This window comes from Mirounga leonina, unplaced genomic scaffold, assembly GCF_011800145.1.
Source record: "Mirounga leonina isolate KUSES-001 unplaced genomic scaffold, KU_Mleo_1.0 Mir_115, whole genome shotgun sequence".
In the NCBI taxonomy this organism is placed as follows: Eukaryota; Metazoa; Chordata; class Mammalia; order Carnivora; family Phocidae; genus Mirounga; species Mirounga leonina.
Genome location: NW_023270268.1, coordinates 59,925,048 through 59,948,658, shown reverse-complemented (window position 1 = coordinate 59,948,658; position 23,611 = coordinate 59,925,048). Strand labels below are relative to the sequence as shown.

The following is a 23,611-nucleotide window of genomic DNA, read 5'->3' as shown; positions in this document are numbered from 1 at the left end:
GACCATCTCCTTTCTGCCAAAGTTAGAATCAGGCCAAAGAAAGCTATGAAATTGTTTTAAAGCTGAGATCTTTGAGTGGTGTGTGGTTGCCAGATCTTTTTCTCTGGTTTACTTCCTGAAAAAGTCTTTAATGCTGGCTCTGTATGCATGAGTGAGAATCACTGTTGGCACACACGGCTGGTTTCTCCCCCCCAGCCCCCTGGAGCCTGGAGTCTGAATCTCACTTCATAGTCCTCAAGGTTCTCTGGAGCTCTGTTGTTTAAAGAATGTAATGTGAATGCTACTCAATTGGACAACAAAGGGCTTGCTCCTGAGGAGTGTATCCTTTTCAGAGCCCTGAACTAGTTAGTGCTCATCTTAGAAAAAGTCCTGGCATCATATTTTAAATTCATTAGGAAGTACCACCTTCCACTCCATACTTGTGTTTGCTACAAGACAATGACGATGCGTCTCTCTCTCTTCTTCCAAAGGAAATAATCCTTTGTAAGCAAGCCAGGATTTATGGGTTTTTGATTCAGAAATTAACTGCTCAAGAAGAGGCAATTTTGTTTGTTTTCTTATGTTCCTATGTTTGATTGAGACACAGTCTATCACATTTCTATGAATGATTTCAACAATAATAGCATATACTTTCATCATTTTGTTTGTAATGAAGTATAGATTGATAAATAGTATATTCATCATAAGCAGTATTTCTAAATACCTATTATATATGCATGTTTCCTGAGGCAATTTTTAAAAAGAATTTGAAAAGTATCTTTTTAAATGTGGCATTTTTTAATTCCCCAGGGCACTCAGCTTTCCCGCCATGATACTGAAGAAATGAGTAGGGTGTTCTGTTTAACCAGCTGTGGTCTCATCTCTGGCGAGTTACAAAAGGGAAAAACATGGCTTCTCTCCAAGGATGTTACAGTCTAGAATAACATCCACAAAATAGAGGAAACTAAATATTGTTTGATGGCTGTACTAGGTCGCTTGAAGGTCCAAGAAGACAAAACCCATTGCTTGCTTTAGAAGTCTGAGAACACTCATACAGCATATGTGACTTGGACATTCCACATAGACAAAGCCAAGCTTTTCAGCGCATGTGAACCCTGATGTAAAGACGATATCACCCAGCACTTGTGTGCAAATAAACTACATAATGCCTTTCCCAGCATTTCTGATTTCATGTATCCTCTTCCTATCCTAGCTTAAATTTGTCATGAGGATATCCTACTCATGACAAATACACTGGTTAGAGACCAGGGTCCAAGTCATGGGGCTGGGAATAGAGAGAGCCTGTAGGCCATACCAGGACACACATCACACACACAGAATGAGGAAAGCTGAGGTGAGGATTTTGATAGCAAAATAGATCTTCTTTTTTTAAAAGATTTTATTTATTTATTTGAGATAGAATGAGAGAGGGAGAGAGAGCACATGAGAGGGGGGAGGGTCAGAGGGAGAAGCAGACCCCCTGCCGAGCAGGGAGCCCGATGTGGGACTCGATCCCGGGACTCCAGGATCATGACCTGAGCCGAAGGCAGTCGCTTAACCAACTGAGCCACCCAGGCGCCCCCACAATAGATCTTCTGATGATCAATGTAATCCACATCCATTAAAAAAAGAAAGAAAGAAAGAAAAAGAAAATATAGAAAAGTAATAAAGAAGCTTTTTGATTCTAATATATTAATCAGAAATCATCACTATAGGCATAATTTACCAGAATTGTGTGTGTGTGTGTGTGTGCGTGCGCATGAGCATGCATTTGTACTCAAATACAAATACATGTGTTGGCGTACTGCTGTGAATTTTGGGACTGACCGAGGAGGTGAGAGCAGAGGGATAAGGAAGATACAGTTTAATCAGTCTCTTTGGGTTGAAATTGCTTTGTCTTGCATCGATTTTCAGTGCTATCATTTTGATATATGGTATGAAAAGTTACCCTCTTTAGCACCATTAAGTATTCGCTTATGTTGTCTACCCTGTTCTGATGTGAGGTTTGACAAAAGCACATGCTGAACAAAATGGAAATGACTCTCTTAGGGTTACCTCATGCTCTTTGATTCAGTAAGCAAATGAAAATTGGGAGTTACTCAGTTATTTCTTAAAAGGCTTCAAATACCTATATCTGCTTCAATATGAGAAAAATGTTAGGTCCTACAAGATGTATTTCTGATGTAATTAATATAAACCTTTTCCCTGGGCTTATACCTCTCTTAATCCCAAATCACCTATGTATTGCAGAATAGGACTGCTTGACTGAGAGTTTATGTCTTAAAGCCATTATTCTAGACCCTGTGTGAGAGAGAAATTTGTGCCAGATATGGATCTTGATTTATAGAACTCGCTATATAGAGTGGGAGATATGAAGCATATGGAATATACGAATGAGTTTCATGATGAGTATAAATTTCAGGAAAGAGCAGAGGCAACTTGCCTACATGTTTCACTAAGGAATCCCAATCACTTTCAGATTCTCTCGAGCATCGTGTTCACCAGGAAACCTTCCCACTGAGTCCTTAGTCTAGGCTACAGACCCTTTCATGATACTTTCATTAAAGTATGCATATCTCTATCACTTCACTTAACTCCATTTTTCCCGTATTTCTCTTTTCTAGACTATGAATAAATTGAGACCAGGTAATATGACATTCATTTTTGCATCCCTGTGAAATAGTACCTGAGAGAAAACAATTTAATAAATGCTATTGGAATGTATGAAATCAAGAGAAGTTCAGAAAGGCAACTGGAAGGAATCATTTTGATTTTGAGATACCAACAAATTCTTTAAGAAATAAAAAATTCAGAAAGCAGTAATTATATAGAGTAGAATTAAGAAGAAAATCCAGGGGCTCAGAATGTTGTGGTATTTAGGGTGCCTTTCATTTGCAAGTGGGATGCCTTGATTTTCCTCAGTCAGCAAAACTTGATTGGTGGTTTAAGAGATAATAGAGTTATTTAATTTTCTTAAAGCTGTGATACAAAATTCAAAGAAAAATTTTAGAAACTAGCCTTTATTTAAATAAGACAGTCAATCTGCAACAACATTTCTCTTAGAATTTTTAAAACAAGTGGTTTTCTAAATAATTGAATGGTCTCTAATTATTTAAGAGATTGTCTCTCCCAACCTCTTTTTTGTCTCCTACATCGCCTTCCCTCTCTACCACCTTTTATTTATTTATTTATTTATTTATTTATTTATTTATTTTTAAAGATTTTATTTATTTGAGACAGAGAGAATGAGAGACAGAGAGCATGAGAGGGAGGAGGGTCAGAGGGAGAAGCAGACTCCCCGCCGAGCAGGGAGCCCGATGGGGGACTCGATCCTGGGACTCCAGGATCATGACCTGAGCTGAAGGCAGTCACTTAACCAACTGAGCCACCCAGGTGCCCTCTCTACCACCTTTTAAACTAACCTTTTAAGACACAAATATATTTGTAATAAGCATTCAAGAGCAGTGTGAAGCAGTTTGACTGTGGGAGGCTTTCAGGGGAAGAGAGTCATATTATTTGAGGAGGTCAAAAGGAATTCATAATATGCACATATATGATTCATAGGCAGATAATCAAATCTTAGCCTGAGAAACACATTTCAGAACAATCCTGGAAGAGTAGAGGCTAATATATTTGAATATAAAATGGAATGGTTCCAGTGTACAATATAATTTCTATCATCTTAATCAGATCTATAAGGACATGATTATACTGCATTTTTATGCTCAAGTTTTTCATAAGCTTTCCTTGGAAGAATTCTTTAGGAATGGGTTGCATTTTCAGTATTATTTTTAGGCTTATTATCTTCATTTTCAAATTGAAACCTGATTTTCTTGAGATTTATTTGGATTACAGTATTCTATTACAGAACCTAGTGGGGGGAATGTCTTAGAGTTGTAAGAGACCTTGCAGCATTCCTAACCTAATCCTGGACAAGTTGAATAGAAAGACAAGTACTTGTCACAGTTTTGTGAAAAGAACATAAATTTTGTATCAAATAATCTTGACTGTTGTCCTAGTTCTACCACCTACCTTGTGGATTTTCTGTTAAGTGGGAATGAATTAAAATCATTGTCACAGTTTTGTGAAAAGAACATAAATTTTGTATCAAATAATCTTGACTGTTGTCCTAGGTCTACCACCTACCTTGTGGATTTTCTGTTAAGTGGGAATGAATTAAAATCACTAATTACATGAATTAAATAAAACTATTGGATTAGATTAAATGTTTTAAGTATTTTGATTGAGCACCTATTGAGTTAAATATTCCGATAGAATACGCACTCCAGTAAAGCAGGATTTTTTATGTTTTTCAGAGCCTGGAAACAATGCCTGGAGCATAATAGGTGTTCTATAAAATGCTTTAAAATCAATGGGTTTAAAAAAATTAGTTGCTGTGAAGAAATAAAACATTTTTTTGCATTAAAACTGTGCTGAATATAATTCAATTTTGAATAATTTGGAGTCAATATTATGATTTCCATATATTCTGATATCATTAAAATGTTTTGATTTTGAGGTGCCAGAAGGTCATTTTGGAGGTTCTGGGTTTATGAGTTGATGGAAATGGATTTTATTGGGCTTTAACCTCTGCTTTAAATTTGTTCAAATTTAGGCTTTGTATTAATGTGAGGCTGTTCTTGTGATTCATGGGAGAAGACCAAGAAATATGATTTCATTATAGGTAACAAAATTTTGGCAGCAAACTATCAAATAAATTTACTTATGAATCTATCGAGCCACCCATCTATCCATAACGTTTCTGTACTGGAAGCTGGCACAGTGGATGAACTGGGAAATGTATGGTGTAGAGTGATTCAATAAAGTCATCCTGTTTAATATTTATTGCGCCCCCCCTCCGTGTACTAAGCAACACACAGAATACAGATTAGATCACAGTTCTCACCTTCAAAAGTTAGACATGAGCACCTCGTAAAGTCTCTGTAGAATGAGGCAACTTGCCAAACCAACAACAACAAAAATAAATAAAAAAGCTTAAAAGGTAATGACTGCAGTTTTACTCTTGATTCTTGACTCTTTCTTGCTCAGTCTGAAGAAATAAATCGGAAACAGAGCAGATGGGGCATATCTAGCCTGTGTTCAGATACCAGGCCATTGAAAGTAGATCCATCCATCTGCGAAGGGTGACACTGAGCTGTCTTCATGGAAGAAAAGCTTGATTTGGGTTTTAAGAGATAACAAATTTCATCGATTTTTATAAAAGTTGTGATACAATGTTTAAAGAGAAGTTATTCTGAAAATTTGCCTCTATCTAATTAGGCAGTAACCTAAGTTAGAAAAAAATAGTCCTTTCAGATTTTTTTTTTTTTTTTTTTGAGAGAGAGTGAGAGAGAGAGAGAACAAGCAGGCAGAGCAGCAGGCAGAAAGAGAGGGAGAAGCAGGCTTCCCGCTGAGCAGAGAGCCAGATTCGGGGCTTGATCCCAGGACCCCGGGATAATGACCTGAGCCGAAGGCAGATGCTTAACTGACTGAGCCACCCAGGCACCCCAGATATTTTAAAACAACTGAGTTTCTAAATAATTGTTTAGTAAGTAAGGGCATATTAGGATGTGGTATTTCCAAGCCTGTAGAGAAAGAAGGAGACCTGCTTTAGGCATCTTCCCTTTCACTCAATTGTCTAAGCCACAAATATATGTATAATAGGAAGTTGGATTTATTCTATGCATGTTGTAAAGAACCCTTGTTAGCTTTTGTCACAAGATAATCTGTAATAACATAAATCACTTCGTCTAAAATGGCTTCTAGACACTTGGCATGAGTCTAGATCAAATTGAGATATTCTGTAATTATAAAATAAATACTAGATTTTGAAAACAGTATGAAGAAAGGAATGAAAATTATCTCATTAATAATTTTTTGTATTGATCACATGTTGAGATATATTTTGGATACATTGGTTTGAAGTATATTATAAAATTAATTTCAATTATTTTATCTCTTTTAATATGGCTACTAAAAAAATTTAGAATTGCATATGTGGTTTACATTATATTCCTATTGGGAACCAGTGTTGAATGAAACTTTTCCTGTTGCCCTGAAATTGGTTTCTAGGACCTATAGATAAGGACACGAAGTTCTAATTGGCCTCACATTCCAAAGAGAACAGCCAGAAATTGGGCTAAATTACCCTCTCAAAGGTGGGAGAACTATTTCTACAATCCCAAATTCAACCAAACAATGACTCCCAAGAACAATGTTTATAGACAGAAGCTTTCCCCACCTCCTTGTGTTCACAGTCCATCCACCCCCACAAGTCAAGGGGTAAAGTTTAGTGGTTCAGGATTGGGAATAAGAGCTTGAGGGTCCTTGAAAGAGATGGAGCAATGCATTTTACTTTTATCCCTGGTTGGATGCTTGATCAGTTACGGGATCTGGGGACCACTCTGGTGGAGCATCAGAGTACAGTGGAGAGCATGTTGAATCATTGGGAAAGTTTGATGGGTATACCCTGAAGGTGACTCTTGAACTGGAACATGGAGGCTGGTCTCTCCTTCTAGTCTAGAAATGTATGAAAGCAAGAAGCTTGCCTCGAAAGTTTGCTTAGCCAAAAGGACTATTCTATAATTTGCCTGTGAAGAAAAGCCAAAGGGAGGGAGGAGGATCATCATCCCCAAGTCCTGTGGCCCTTAGAAAGAATAAGAGGACCACTTTGATTCTCATGGCTTCATGCAAAGGGGCATGGAGGTTAGAGGAGGGAGTAGAAGCTATAGGGTTGTCCAGGCATCCTGGCCAACAGAGGGGCATTTCTCACCACCAAGAAGGTTACACTCCCTCTTTTCATTTTTCCCAGTGCTGCTTGTATGCGTTTGGTGGAAGTAGGGTGATAGTCAAGGGAAGTCAGGGTAAAGCCTGTTGACTGTTCGTTTTATAATATGAGACAGTACTTTGCACTGGTCTTCACCTATGAGTCCTGTTCCCAAGCACTTAGCCCTGGTCCCAACATGCTATTACATACTCACCCATGTCACTGTCCTACTCAAATGCTATTAATGGTTTCCCATTGTCTTCAAGACAAAATCCTAATTCCTTAAAAGATCAAAGTTGTAGCATTTGGTCTTTACCTATCTTTCTAGTCTCTCTTATCTGTTAACCTCAACCTTTCTGTTCTTTAATCAGATAGAACAAGCTGGAACTACTTACCTTTACTTGAAATCATGTTTTCACTCATTCAACAAATATATATTGATTACCTCTTATGCATCAGTCACTCTTCTAGGCAATAAGGATATAGTAGGTAAATCAGACATTCTTCCTCCTAACACAGAACTAATGAACAGGATATTTTTTTGTCTTGGCAAATTCTGTCCCTGCTTTTTGAATATGCTTCTTTCCCTCTTCCACCACAGATTAAATGTTACCTTCATTGTGAAGCCTTTCTTAAGATAGAATTTATGCTATCTGGCTTTGTACTTTGTATTTACTGTTTGATGGAATTCTGTCTCTATTACTTGATTTTCTCCCCACGTAGCCCGAGTCATCGAGAGGAGCTATGTTCTATCTATCTTTGTATTACAACATCTGGCACTTTATGGCTACTTAGAAAAAAAATGTATGCTGAAATGCCTCAACAATATTGTCTTTTATTTAATTCTTTCTCTCTTACTTTTGTATTTTTCAGAAGTTATGTAACATCCAGAGACTTCGCAAGCCAAGTTTAGTTCAGAACAGTTACACAATCAAAATATGCTTTAAAGAAGTCTATTCCAAGTAGCATTGGTTGAACGATTTAACATATTTCTTTCTGTATCTAAACAGTGAAGTCATTCCTGTCTTTTGGGTAAAAAGTAAAGTACATTAACTCCCCAAATTATTCTCAAAATTAAGGATAAACAGCTGCTATCGTTTGAAAATACAAAACTATTTTGACCATCAGAGGCTCATTTCAATGCATACAAAAATAGAGCTATATATAGCTAACACAGACTTGCATGTTGCTAAGTTATAATCACTGAGTCACTGATTAAGGAGTGGCTTACATCTGGGACTTGTCTTGAAAACAAGATTTTTCACCATCAAAATGGTTATTTCCCTTTCTTCAGTATTTGATAAAAACTAAAGTAATACAAGGTTTCAAATGGCAATCTGTGACACTTTCAAAATTGGCCATTAAATTTTATTGATTTACTCAATATGTAGGACTAGAATAAGAAGATACTGGTTGATTGGAGCCCTAGACAACCTCAGAATTTATAAGACACAGAAACATCAGGGGCGCCTGGGTGGCTCAGTTGTTAAGTGTCTGCCTTCGGCTCAGGTTATGATCCTAGAGTCCTGGGATCGAGTCCCACATCGGGCTCCCTGCTCAGTGGGAAGCCTGCTTCTCCCTCTCCCACTCCCCCTGCTTATGTTCCTGCTCTCGCTGTCTCTGTCAAATAAATAAATAAAATCTTAAAAAAAAATCTTTAAAAGACACAGAAACATCAGAATGATCTCAAGCATCTGAAAGTGGCATAAAAAGTGAGGGTCTCAGCCTCCACAGCACCTGGCATGGTATGTGGGAAGTAGAAGCAGTGGGCAAGATGGGACTGCAAGGAGGAACTCATGCAATAAGGTAGCAGTAATCTGTTTAGTACCAACAGGATGATGGCCAAGCCAGGAGAAGACAGGTGGATGGATTATGACATAAGACCAACTATTTGCACATACCCCGATGCCTCTGCTCTGTTCATGCCCCCTGCTTCTCAGCAGCAACTCCAGAAAAATGTCAGGAAACAAATCCTGAAATAATTGAGATTTATTTTTACCACCTGGTACAATGGGCTTGAAGTACAAATCAAGCTGCATTATAGCAAAAAGAAATTACATTTCTTATATATTTGAGTTTAGGAGCTGCTTTGCAAATATGTTGTACTATATTACTGTGCATCTGTATGTATTTCTGAAGGACATATTTATAGAAGTGAAATGCTGGCTCAAAATTTATCTTTCACATTTTGGTAGGTACTACCAAATTGTCCTCTAACGTTATATATTTTGTTATTTTTCTAATGATGATGTGTAGAAGTGTCCTTCGTGTGATGCCTTTACCAATATTTATCAATAGCTCCTAAAGATTCATTTACCTAAAATACCTCTTTTAGTTTATTCTCACAGAAATATCTCTTTTGGTTTGTTTGCAGAAGGCTTTGCCCAGAGATAATTACATTTAGCTCAATTCCATTCCAATCCAATGTCATTAATTCATTTTTATCATCTATTTCCTTTGCTTTGAAGACATGTGGAATAGAGGTGGAGGACAAGAGACTAACATTCATTAAGTGGTTACTTCGAATTGGGCACTTTACAACTAGTATTTCTCATCCTAATAACATTATTTCAGTGGTTCTCAAAGTGTGGTCTCTAGAGAAGCATCATCATCATAATCTGGGACCTTTTTCAGAAATGCAAATTCTCAGGTCCTTCACTAGACCTACTGAATCAGGAATTCTGTGGAAAGCCCAGAACTCCGTTTTTTCTTTTTACAAACTCTCCAGGTAATTCTAACGTACCCTAGAACTTGAGAACCACTGCATATACTCATCTCATAGATGAGAAACTGAACTGAAGAAGTAAACACCTTTCTCAAGGTTACTCAGCTATATGAGGTTGACCTAACTTCAAAGTCAGCACAATGCTTTTTGTGTGTGTGGAGGTGCATTTTAATAGGTTACAAGTGTAAGATGTGCTACTGGGGAGATAATATGGCAAAGCATGATAGTGTAGAGCTTTGAGAAAGCTAAGCAGCAGGGAAAGCCTGTAGATAATCATTATGGTCAGGCAGACCATAATGAGACAGAGAACACCAGGGCTCCAAAACTGGGAGAGAGAGACAGACTTTGCCAATATATCAGTTGGGACTGAAATCGACCTTGGGTTGGCAATTTCTTTTATTCTCACAAATATGCCAGAAATGTGGAGAATAGTCAGTATGCAGGGCATAAGCCCCTGATTTGTGGGTTAGAATCATTGCAGTGCTAATAATGTAGCAAAAGACAGGGGCAAAGTTGGAAGAAGACAAATTTATCTTATGCTAAAATTAGGGCATCTTTGTCAGAGATGATTATTAGTCACTGAAATGTTTGTAGGTTTTTGTTTTCTTAAGGAGAAATACTGCAAGTTTCATGGTAAAAAGGTTGGGTCACAGAAGTATATGGGAAATAGAGGGAAAAGTGCTTTCATTTTGGCAGAGGAGACAGTTCACTGTAATTCATTGTTAAATAAAAGGAAATAAGTTCTATGAGATGCAGACTTTCCCTCACTTGCTTTGCTTGCTCACATAGAACTACAAATCGGGCTGTATAAAGGGAATTACTGGCTACCATTCATTTGATTCAAGAATGTAACCTTGAAAATGGGGTTCAACCGATGGATCCATAAATTCAAGAGCCCTTTGAGTCTGGAAGTAGGGTAAAGACAACTTTGACTTCTTATCATATACCTGAGTACAAAGGCAGGATTTTTCTTTTTCTGCCAAATTATAAAACAACTAGAAAAAAAAATGACCAACTTAGGGGAAAATAGTGTGGGTATAGTGTGTAACGCGTGGTTCTCATACTTTAGGAGCATCAGAGTTACCTGGAAATCTTCTTAAACACAGGTTCCTAGTCTGGACTCCCAGAGTTTCTGATTCATTAGGTCTGGAGTGGGGCCCAAGAATTTGCTTTCCTAACATGTTCCCAGGAGAGGTTCATACTGAGAAACCCTGGTGTAGGGAAAAGAGTTTGGATTTGGGAATAAGAACACCTGTGTCCCTCTCCAAGTCATTACATGTGATTTCTGAGTACCCTTGGACAAGTCACTTAACCTTTCTGATTTGAGATTTCTCCTTTGTAAGTTATGCATGATGGTAATAACAGCAACTTAATGAGGTTTCCAGAATGATTGGGAGGACCAAATGTGATGGTGCAGAAAAATGTGAATGTTGGTTAATAATGCGTGTGATGGTCAATTTTATGTGTCAACCTGAGTGGACAAAGGGATGCCCAGATAGCTGGTAAGACATTGTTTTGGGGCATGTCTGTGAAGGTATTTCCAAAAAGGATTAGTATCTGAATCAGTACACTGAGTAAAGAAATCTCCCCTCACCAGTGCTGAGGGCTCTAACAGAACAAAAAAAGCAGAGAAAGGGGAAATACTCTCTGTTCTTGAGCTGGGATGTCCACCTTCTCTTGTTCTTGGACAGAGCAGCTCTCATTCTCAGGCCTTTGGACTTCAACTGCATTATATCAGCTTTCTTGGTTCTCCAGCTTGCAGACAGCAGACTGTGGGACTTCTCGGCCTCCATAATCTCATGAGCCAATTCCTATAATAAATCTCCTCCTATATATATAGATATATATATATATATATATATATCCTATTGGTTCTGTTTCTCTGAAGAACCCTGACTAATACAGTGTGTTTCTTCCTCTTTATTTTTATAGTTAAAAACAAAACAAAACTCCTCCATCCACAAATTTATCTCCAGATGGTTCTGCCTTGCTTTTCTCAGGCTGATGTAAGCCAGAGTAGGTGAGCAGTCTATCATAACGATAAATTAGAAATTCTGGTAGACAGCACTGGTAGCTTACCCAGTAGTCACCTCTTCCTCTTTTTCTTGTTCACAGAACATTAATTTTGTTCAAGGATGAGGTAGCTTTGTGCTCAAGGAATAATAGTCCTTCCCCTAGCCCGGGTTGTGAATAATGGTTGGTCTAAGCCCATCTTGGTAACCTCAGCTTTTTCTCACATGAATAATGCTAAGAGGGTCAAATTTACATTTACATTTACAAATTTTACACTCAACTTATATTTATTCAGTACTAAGCACTATTCTTGGTGGGGAGATAAATGTACAAGAGTAACTATTAGTTCCAAATGGGAGGCCTATGTTGAACAAATAATAACACAAATCATTTCTGCCATGAAGTAAAAGTACTGTGCATAGTAAGACTATGTAATTGGAATCCTAGCTTATTCTGGAGAAGCAAGAGGACAGGGGTGTCAAGGAAGATTTCTGTAAGTAAGTGGCACTTCGGCTGAGAATTAAGGATGATAGGAGCAAAAATATTTCAAACTTGTATAAAGTCTGTGAATGGGAAGGAGCTTTCTACATTACACAGATTGGTGATATCAAATGTGGTCAGATCAAAGAGGGAGTTAGAGGTTATGTTGGGCATTTCAGACTTTAGCTAAAAAGAATAAATGGGAAGTCACTGAAGGATTTTAGCTTGCAATTATAAGACAGATCTGCACTGAAAAAAAAGTACACTGACTGCCCATGAAGAATGAACTGAAAGGAAACCAAGTGGGCACGTGTGAAGCCCATTAACAAACACCACAAAAAGAGATGGTCACAGCTTGATCTAAAGCCACTCTATCCAATGTGGTCAGCACTAGCACTACTGAGGGCCTGAAATGTGGTTTGTCCAAATTACAATGTGCTGAGAAGTATAAAATACACACCAGATTTCAAAGACTTAGTAAGAAAAAAGGAATATGAATATCTTATTAGCAATATTTTATATTGATTACACGTTAAATGACAATATTTGGGATATAAATTGAGCCAAATAACATGTCTTACTAATTTAACTTCACCTGTTTCCTTTTACTTTTTTAATTTGGCTACCAGGAAATTTAAAAGTATATGTGTGACTTGTATGTGTGGATTACATTGTATTTCATCAGACAGTGCTGATCATCATGATGACAGTGCAGATGGAAAGAAGTAGACATATTTGAAAAGAGTTTCTGAGGCTAAATTGACTAATTTGACAATTTACTGTAGAGGAGAAAATTATCAAGGATCACATCTCTCTTTCTGGTATGAATAATTGGATGGAGACATCATTTCTTGAGATACCAAAGAGAGGAGATGTGCTAAGGAGAGTATGAAAGACAATGTGTTCACATTTGGTGGTGTTGAGTTTAATGTTCCCTGGAAAAGAAATCTGAGCAGAACATATGAAGGTAGGAGTTGCTTCTCTGTGGTAAATGGAACAATGGGAGTGGTTGGGTTCACAGGGAAACTGGTAGTTTAAAGAAAAGAGGAAGAGATTGAGAAGGAGCTGCCAGAGGGATAAGAGGCAAACTAGGATAGTGTGTTATCAGGAGAAAAGGAAGGTGATGTCATCATATCAAAGACTACTGAGACAAAACCAGCAAAATGCTGATGATTACTAAAATTCGGTGATGGACATATGGTTGTCCATTGTTCCTATTCTCTCTATATTTATGTGTATTAAAAATTCCTATAATGCAAAAATGTTGTTGAGTTTTCTGGAGACCTAGAAAGAAAAGGGCTGAAACATGTTCTTTGAAACATGATGATTCAGCCAAGTCATCCATAAATTTCTATCACAATTAAATTGTACACATTTATAGCTCAATTAATTAAAAAATACAACAGATGCAGATCTTAAAGCTCAGGGAGGCTTGTCCAACAAAGGAACACCTTATGTACATCCCCTCTTCCATGGTGATAACTGTAGAATTTCATGTAATTTGAGAAGGGAAAATATCAAAAAATGTAAGTACTTATTGTCCACAGGTGAGAATGAGGATAAGAATAAGAAAGTTTGGATCAGGGTGCCTGGGTGGCTCAGTCGTTAAGCATCTGATGTTTGCTCAGGTCATGGTCCCAGGGTCCTGGAATTGAGCCCCACATTGGGTTCCCTGCTCAGTGAGAAGCCTGCTTCTCCCTCTCCCACTCCCCCTGCTTGTGTTCCCTCTCTCGCTGTGTCTCTGTCAAATAAATAAATAATTTTTTTTTTTAAAAAGGAAAGTTTGGATCATATCCTTTGAATTTTCATCCTTTCCACTGACCCAAAGAAGGAACAAGACATGGAGGTATAAAACTGAGATTTCAATCAGTTGGATGATAACACACAGTAGCTTAAATCAAGGATAATATATCCTAGCTTTGCAGTTTCCTGTTATTAACATTTTAGCCAATGAAGAGTCAGTATTGTCTAAGTCTTCGTGCTTGATATATTGTAACTGCTGTGATTATAAATTCAGTTTCCTGGGATTTTCATTTTGATTATAATGATTCTAAATGTCAGGAGTCAATAGATCATGCCTCAATATTTTTTGTCTTCTCTAGGCACAAGTAGACTAGAATTCTAAGAGCAGTGAAAATAAGAAAAAGCAATAGTTCAAGTTATATCAATTGCATTAAAATTTTTAACACAATGTTAACTGTAGGAAAACTTATTCTTAAAGTTCTTTCAAAACCCTTAAGAACACAGTCACTTTCATGAGTATAGTCATGTGTAAAATTGTTCAATCACTATATTGTACTGTACTATATTGTTCTATATGTCAACTTTGTGTCCTGCACCAATAAAACTTTATTAAATAGAAAATTACAAGAAAAAATGTACTAGAAATATATCTTTTTGTGAAAAAATAATATTTTATTTGCCTATAGCAAGAGAATAGAAAATTCACCAACAGGATATATGAGAATAAAGTATTGAAAAAGATTCAAGCTAGCAGGTTAAGTCTGACTAGTCAATGAATGTCTTTGAGACAGCTGATCAACTATTTGTAATAATCTATAATAAAATAGAATAAGATTCCTAGCACCATATGCTCAAATATACTAAAATAAACTCCATATGTGTTGAATATCCAAATAGAAAGTGAAACAGAAATGCTAAAGATTACATAAATGACTATACATATAAGCAGAAAACATAAAGGGAAATATTGATAGATTTAACTTATACATTTCAAGACAGTAAAAATACTCTGAACTGAAAGGAAAGGCAAGCACAACATAGGGAAAATAGTCACAATGTATAAGAAAAGGTGAATATATTTAATATAATAATCTTATTGAACTATAAGAAAAAAGGATAAATGTCTGGCTAAGATATAGACAAAGGTGTGAAAAGGAAATTTCCAATAATAAAAAAAGTAAAATTCAATTTTATGTAACTATTAAAGATTTTTAAAATAAATGCTACTCTGAGAAATGGGCTCTCTCATATTATGTCGATATAACATAGTATCTTTGGGGAGAGCAATTTCAAAATATGCTTTAAATCTAAGAAAACTGTGTATAGTTTTGGCCCAGGAACTACTTATAAACTATATTTTAAGGAAATTATCATGGCTAGGTATAGAAAATACATGTAGAAGAACATTCACTAAAACATTACTTAAAATTATCAAAACTGAAACAGCCTGTATTTCCTGGAAGGAAGGATTGATTAAATAAAACATTTTATAGAAATACAATGAAATGTCATTCAGGAAAGATGTAAGAACGAGTATTTAATATTCTGAAAACATATTTACAATATAATTGTTTTAAATGGTAACAAAAAGTATTGTCCCATTTCCCATACAGAGGACTATAGAATACACACCAAAATGTAGAAGTGGCTATTCTGGATGGTAAAATTATGGTGATAGAATAATGAAAATTTCTTCTCTCCTTTTGGCTTGTCAGAATTTTTTTAAGTGATCTCTTATTTCTATTTTCAATAATTTACTTTTTAAAATTGTGACAGTTCAAATCTATAGAAGAGTATAAAGGATAATATAATAAACATCTCAGAACTGGGAAGTCAACGTGCCAGGTCTTAATAACATTTTACTATGTCAATTTCAAAGGTTTTTCTCTCTCCACTCCCCTCCCCTCCCCTCCTCTCCTCTCTTCTCTTCTCTTCTCTTCTCTTCTCTTCTCTTCTCTCTTCTCTTCTCTTCTCTTCTCTTCTCTTCTCTTCTCTTCTCTTCTCTTCTCTCTTCTTCCCTTTCTCCCCCCACCTTTTTGTTATTTTTCAGAATTAAATAAGATTTGCACTTCAAACCACAAGAAAATAAGAAGGTCAGGAGTTCCTTTCGTACCTTAAACAACTTGAAAAAATTAAATGATAGGAAAAAAGCACTTTCTGACATTGAACAAAAGGCTTTCATCACTGGGACCCTAGAATCACCTCTAAGTTCTACCTAGAGGGTAATTATTGATCTGTAGTACAGATAGATTTGATATCTTCCTCCCTCGGATGCCCTTCTTTGATCTCATTTCTAGTCTTTTCTCTCCATCTCCACTACCCTAAATTTGTTATCAATCCACACAGGTTTTCATATTTTTCCTATGTACATCCATTTAGTACTATATGGTATTGTTATATATGGCTTAAAATTTTATAGAAATGGTATCAGATGTAAGCGCCTCAGGTGCAGCATTGTAAACACTGTAACATCTCTCCCTTCCCGCCCACTCATCTGTCTGTTGGTTACTTGATGGCTCACACTATGGAACCACTGGCAAAGATGTTTAAAGGAGTTTTAGTAGTTGCACTTGTGAGCGTTTTGGGAGCACATTATTTGTTTAATAAGACGAACACAAGCCGAGATTTCAGGCAAACAATAAGCAAGAATTTCCCTTCATCTTGGAAGTTTATTACAAATCCATTGAACAGTCTAGAATGTACAGAGAACAAGATCAAGAAAAATGGTTGAAGAGCAAAAATTAGGACCAGTCATCAAATTCAGCCTCCCCTCTAAGCTGTTTGAGACCTTCGTGGGGGAGAAGAAAGATGAGCACACCACATTGTAGACTTCTGGCCCCACAGAACAAAACAGGAACTTTTCTGGTTTGCCAAGGCTTACAATCATTTCCCACCCACTATGCAAATCCCCTGCTTTTGTTTGTTGCTTTCCTTCTGCATTTATTGTTAAAGATTACTGTTTAACAACTAAAAGACTAGGACAAGAAAGAAAGAAAAAAAAGAAGTGGTATCATACTATATACATATATTTTGCTCAATACTATGTGTTTAATTTTTTTTTCCACATTAATCCCTGAAACTCTGGCTTATTTTCTTTAGCTGATACATATTGTTCTATTGTGTGAATCTGTGATAATTGACTCATCTATTCCTGTTTTGACGAACACTTAGTTCATGTTTTATACAATAAGTGGATATCACTTTTAAAAAAAATCACAGAAATTATTAAGATTATTGAGCAGTGGGGGCGCCTGGGTGGCTCATTCGTTAAACGTCTGCCTTTGGCTCAGGTCATGATCCCAGGGTCCTGGGATAGAGCCCTGCATCGGGCTCCCAGCTCAGTGGGGAGCCTGCTTCTCCTTCTCCCACTCCCCTTGCTTGTGTTCCCTCTCTCACTGTGTCTCTCTCTGTCACAAAATAAAAAATAAAATTCTTTAAAAAAAAAAAAGATTATTGAGCAGTGGTGCAAAACATTGCATGATGGATTCAAAAAATACATTTGGCTGCAATATCTTATAGGAATTACCTGATTTTTCCATGAAAATGCAAATACCTATGGATGAATTCTCCTATAGAGATGAACTCTGTTTAAATTCATAATAACTTAAAATTTTTTCATCTTTAATTTAATTTAATTTTTTTAAAGATTTTATTTATTTATTTGAGAGAGAGAGAATGAGAGACAGAGAGCATGAGAGGGAGGAGGGTCAGAAGGAGAAGCAGACTCCCTGCTGAGCAGGGAGCCGGATGCGGGGCTCCATCCAGGGACTCCAGGATCATGACCTGAGCCGAAGGCAGTTGCTTAACCAACTGAGCCACCCAGGTGCCCCTCATCTTTAATTTTAAAAAACCCTTTACTATCTGAAATACTAAGCAGAATTTAAAAGAAAAAACAAAAACCCATTTTAGACTCTGTTATAGAAGTTTCCCAGGCAATCACACATCTGGCAAAAAAGAGATAGTTTAAGCCTTTTTTAAAGGTCAACTGAATTTTAATGTACAATTCACCACCAAGTTGACATAGAGCTACTTATTTTTCTGAATGCAAAAATAGGACTAATGCTCACTCCTTATCCTAGGGGCCTGGTACATAATGGACAGCCAGGAACTATTTATTGAATAAATTGATATTGAATATATTGATTTTTGGCTTGGAAAAAAATTCCAGGACAGGGCATGTTGGTGTCAAAATGTGGAAATAAGGAGTGTGTTTTGTAATAAGGGGTGTGGGCAGAATATATATTTTAAATTTGTATTTTCCTAGAAATCTGAAACATAAGATTATGATAGATTAAAATGGATTCTTGTCTGCTTTGCTGGCCTTTTTATTCAATACCTGCTAGAAGTATCCAATGACAGTATATTGACAGAAACATCAACCTTCCCTTTAGGGAAGTATAGGTACGTATATATACATATCACTATATACTATATAGGCCATCCTTTTATTGGAAATTTTAAAAAGTTGATGTTATATTAATTCCTTAAAAAATTAATAGTTTCAATTTTATCAGTAATTATTTCTTTGTTGTTTACATTTATTCTTATTTTCTTCAGTATACACTCATATATCTTAGCCATACCTCAGGTCACAATTCTTGGCAGTTAATGCACACTTACCCTCTCTGAAGTATCTTTTATCTTCTGTTAAAATAGTGATTAAAATGGAGAGGTAATTTTGAAAGGAAATAAAGCATGTCTAACTAACTGTATGGATGGAGCCACTCTTTCAAATGTATTGAAGAAAATTTGCTACAGACAAATTTGTGAAGACATAGCATTATGTCTTGTGCATTTAATTTTCATTTATTCATTTGCTCCATAATATCTTTGAGTGCCTAAAATGGGACACATTTTGTCGTAACTGTACTGACTGCTTGATAGTCCTGAGCCCTGGGTTCTAACCATGACACCACAACCAATAAGCAGTTCGGTGCACTGGTTAAGAATCCGGGCTCTGAAGAAGGAGCCTCCAGGACTTATATTTTAGCTGTGTGCCCCTGAGCATGGTATGCAACTGCTTCGAACATTCATTTGCTCGTTCATAAGTAGGGTGAAAATAACATCTAGGATTGTTTTTTGAAAACTATTTTTTAAATATATGGCTCAAAGATCATATTTGATGACCTGTTATTTTCCTATACTCTCATGAAAAATTATTCTATTTATGTCCTTCTCTTATAGTATTTGGGGCACATAGTTTCGTTTTAGACTATTGCTTGTATTTGTTTGTTTTTGCTTGACATTTTGGGTTTCAGGGCTTTATCGGTTCTGATTTTGAAATTTATTCTCAGAGTTGATTTCGTATATTGATAGCTTGAACTCAATTTATCTCTCTGGGGGAAAGTGCACACAAAACTGCTAAATTGCTTGCAAGTTTTCACTCATCTGCTCTGTTATCATTTAGAGCTTCCATAGCCTGTTATATTTTCCCAGTATTTTAGCACTGTTTTAATTTGTGTGATGCCTGTGAAGGGAGAATGCCATAAATACCCCCAAAGTAGGTTAGTTTATAAAGGATCGGTAAACATCTTGATTTTTAAGGGAAAATAAAGGCCCAAACTACACATCAGAAATAACAGGTAAATATATTTAAATAAATGCAGTATGAAAACAAATCTAAAGGAAATGTTCCTTGCCGCAGAGGAAGGGAGAGGCTAATCGCAAATGTTATTTTTTAAAGAATGCTTTAATAGACTCCTTTTAAACAGTACTTTTTCGAATGTATTATGTTACTTACAACAAAATGCACAAGTCTCACATTTGCACAGCTCAATTAATTCTGACAAATATCACACACCCTCCACACAATCATAACTGCCTGTGTACATGTCCGTCTATCTCCCGGCTCTTTCTACAACAGTGTAAGCTCTCTTGAGGCTTGGGGCTGAGCCAGGCTCACTTGCTTCTCTGTGCCCCCGTAGAGCCTGATAGTGAATAGGAAGGGATTTGTTAAGAATTAATAAATAAGTAAGCATTCATTAATAGGATAGCCCATTATACTGCCTGGCTGCTTTTCTTAGTGGATCAGACCTGTAAGAGATGATGAGGTTAAAGATAGTCAGTAGCCCTCTGGCCACAGGCTGAGGGGGTGGGAGGTGATCCAGCAGTCAGGTCTCTTTTTCAGTGTAGTTCTGAGCTCCTCAGAAAGAGACAATCAGGAAAAAAAAAATGCCATGTCCTGGGGCAGACTGGTCCAGAAAACAAAAGGCTGCTACAAGTATTTGATTCTTACAGTCAGAAGTGGAGAGGTGGCAAAAATCTAATCAATACCTGGTAGTTGACCCACTGGGCCTGTGCAAGGGGGCTGATTAAGGGGCCAGCATTTGAAAATCCCTCCTGAAAGTAAGGTCCTGCATTATTTAGCCGTGTTTGGTGAGTGCAACCTTATAGAGATCAAGCACTAATTTAGAATAAATGTGTCTGCTATTGGGGACCACACTGTTACCTAGGATAAGTGTATTACAGTGTATTATTTTAGTAAAATGTCAAGGGAAAAAAGTGGAAAAAAGTGAAAAGGCATACAGCATACTTACGAGAAGAAATGGGTCATATATGTGCTCAGAGAAGCCACAGTAGGCTAACTGCCATAATAAACAGACTTGACTTGAGCTACTTAGCTATACAAGTTGTAGTGTTTGCTCATGCATTGGTTAAATGGGTGTTCTTGGTCTCATGGCTCTTTTGGACACCTTTTCTGCAAGTGGTAACTCAGGTAACCAGGCTCCTTCCCTCTTGGAGTTCTTCTAACTCCTAGGGCCTGAGCCCCTCTCCAGATATTCTACATCTAGCCAACAGGTAAGGGGAGAGAAAGAGGTAGAGGATAATATAACGACATACATATGTCCACTCACATACCTTTGGCCAGAATTTAGTTACTTGGCTGCACACAACTGCAGGGTATGCTGGGATATGCTGTGTGCCCAGGAGAAAAAGGAACTAGTGGTGAAAGGCTTTTTTTTTTTTTTTTTTGCCACAGGGCTGGGTCTGTCTTTTCCCTTCCTATCAACTGTTAGGTTTGTTTTATTTGCTTGTTTGTACATTTGGACCACCTTTCCCCATTTGCCCCCACTCTCCACGTCTGGCCTCTGGCAACCACCAGTCCATTCTCTCCTTCTATAAGTTCACGTTTTCTAGATTCTACATATGAGATCATACAGTATTAGTCTTTCTCTGACTTATCTCACTTAGCATGATGCCTTCAAGTTTCATCCATGTTATTGCAAATGGCAAACATTCCTTCTTTTTTATGGCTAATTAACATTCCATTGTGTATATATACCACATCTTCCTTATCCATTCATCCATTGTAGACCCTTAGTTTGTTTCCATGTCTGGGCCATTGTAAATAATGCTGCAGTGGACATGCAGGTGCAGATAGCTCTTTGAGATAGTGATTTTATTTCTTTTGGATATATATTCAGAAGTGGGATTGCTGGATCATATGGTAATCTATTTTTAATTTTTTGAGGAATCTCCATACTGTTTTCCATAATGGCTGCACCAATTTAAATTCCCACCAACAGTGTACATGGGTTCCCTTTCCTCTACTTCCTTGCCAATACTTGCTATTTCTTGTATTTTTTCTGAAAGCCCTTCTGACAGGTATAAGATGGTATTTCACTGTGAATTTGATTTGCATTTCCCTGATGATTAGTGATGTTGAGTACCTTTTTTTGACCTGTTGGCCATTTGTGTGTCTTCTTTGGAAAAATGTCTATTTATGTTCTCTGCCCATTTTGTGTGTGTGTGTATAAAATTTTTTTTTAAGATTGATTTATTTTAGAGAGGTGGGGGAGGGGCAAAGGAAGAGGGAAGGAGAGTCTGTTTCAAGCAGACTCCACACTGAGCATGGAGCCTGACACGGGGCTTGATCCCACAACCCCGAGATCATGACCTGAGCTGAAACCAAGAGTTGGCTGCCCCACTGACTGTGCCACCCAAACACCTCTATAATTGTTTTTAAATTAAAAAAAAAAAAAAATCCAATTCTCTGAGGCAAGTGTCTTCTGTTTGATAGAAGCTGGAACTTTTGCTTTAAGAAGAAGCCATCCCACGTGTTGGGCCAGACCAAAGAAGCCAGTTGGGGTTTCAGGGTGGATAAGAATGACTTGGGCCTCCTTTGCGTTGCCAGTGTGTGAGTTTGTGCTCCAAATAACAACGAAGCTGTGCAAAGGATATAAACAACAGCAGGTGTGGGTGGTTGGGCACAGTATTCCATACATCCCTCGTAGAAGTTGGCCAAGAGGTGGTGGTCCTAGTGACTTCATAGATGGAGATCTACTCGAGGCTGGAAGAGCATTAGGATGTAAACTTGTTTCTGTCCATTCCCAGCCAGGTCAGTGCCCGGTAAAAGCTTAGATGTCCAAGTTCTGGCCATAAAAATTCTTTCTGTGCCAGCACTAGAATAATCTCCCTTACCTGGGAGTAAACATCAGGGCCATCGATGCCTGTACTGAGTGAGGTTCTCCACAGATAGTTCTAACTGTGCCCTATCGCAGGTGAGAAGTCATTTTCCTAACTCTAGAGACTACGTGGTGGGGGAGGCGGGGGAGAACCTAAAAATGCTTTACTAATGGGGAGAGAACTTCTAGCTGACCAGATAAATTCATCTGGTCATCTAGCCATCAAAGTGATTCGTTAAGTCTTTTCCTTTCTCACAGGCAAGTGAATAAGCACTGGGTAAGCACCTTTTTTTGCAGCAAGGTATGTGCAAAAGCAAACAAGTATGGAGTTCAATATGAATATGCAGCCACAGCAGCATTACTTCAGAAGACACCTCTTTAGAAATGTTTTCTATCTTCAAGTGAATAATTTCTTACATTTCCTCCATGTTAGCAATGTCATGCAAATTAGAAAATGATTGGTTTGATTAATTAAGTAAATTTATCAAGCTGAAAAGAAAACTGAAGCCATGTATTTTCTCAGGCTTTCTTTCGGGACGGAGAAAATAAATCAGCATATCAAGTGAAAAAATAACCACCTGAAGATCTTTGTTGTCTCCTCTTAGGGATTTATATAGAACTGGACCTCTTTAGCCCATGTTCTGAAGAACTCATCATGTCATGTATGCCCCAGCTGCACCCAATACGAGCTTCTATCCTCATCATCTGATAACACAGTTGCCTTCTTCAGCTAGGTTTCAAGACTTTAAGAGTCTGTTGGCTCTATGTCTAATTCATCTTTGTATCTTTAGTGTATGTTAAATTAACAATTCTTAAGTGAATACATATGGAAAAACTTTAGTAAAAGGAAAACTGATCACCAAAGTTACAGATAGCAAAGGCTTTTACATACCTAGTTATAACGATTTCCTTTTTGAAATGTTTTCATGGAAACATTCTTTTTTTAAAAAAATTAAGGGACAACTTAAAAAAAAATTGCCTCCAAATCCATGTATGCCAGACAATTGTAACTATCACCTAAGCACTCTGAATATGCATTGTTTTACACATTCAGAGACATGGAAGAGCTTCCTTTCATAAATGATATGTTATTCTCTACCAGTAATGGTAAAAGCAATCTTGAAAGAACCAACTAAACACTTTTCCCCATGATTTTGTCACTATAGTTGATAGATTTTGTCACTATAGTTTATAGATGCCCCTTTCATTTGTGTGCTTTGACTATAGGACAGGAATCAGAAAAAGACTTTCAATGAGGAAATTAATAAGAATGGGTAGTTCAATTACTATTTGTGTCTCAAGAACATTACCCATTACCAAGCAGGATTTTTCTTTTCCCTTTTTTTTTTTTTTTTGGCCAAGCTGTGTTTTTCTCACAATTTTATCTCCATTCTGGCTGGCAATGGAAACTTTCATAGACATCGAAGACATCACAGAATGGGTCTAATGAGCTTCTACTGGATCTTTAACCTGGAGTTTTTATTTCCGAAAAGTCCAAAG

At 37.1% G+C, this 23,611-nt stretch overlaps 1 pseudogene; it reads left to right on the top strand.

The window, feature by feature from the left end:
- The first annotated feature begins 16,218 nt into the window (after positions 1 to 16,218).
- Positions 16,219 to 16,451, top strand: LOC118000191 (annotated as a pseudogene).
- Positions 16,452 to 23,611: the final 7,160 nt, after the last annotated feature.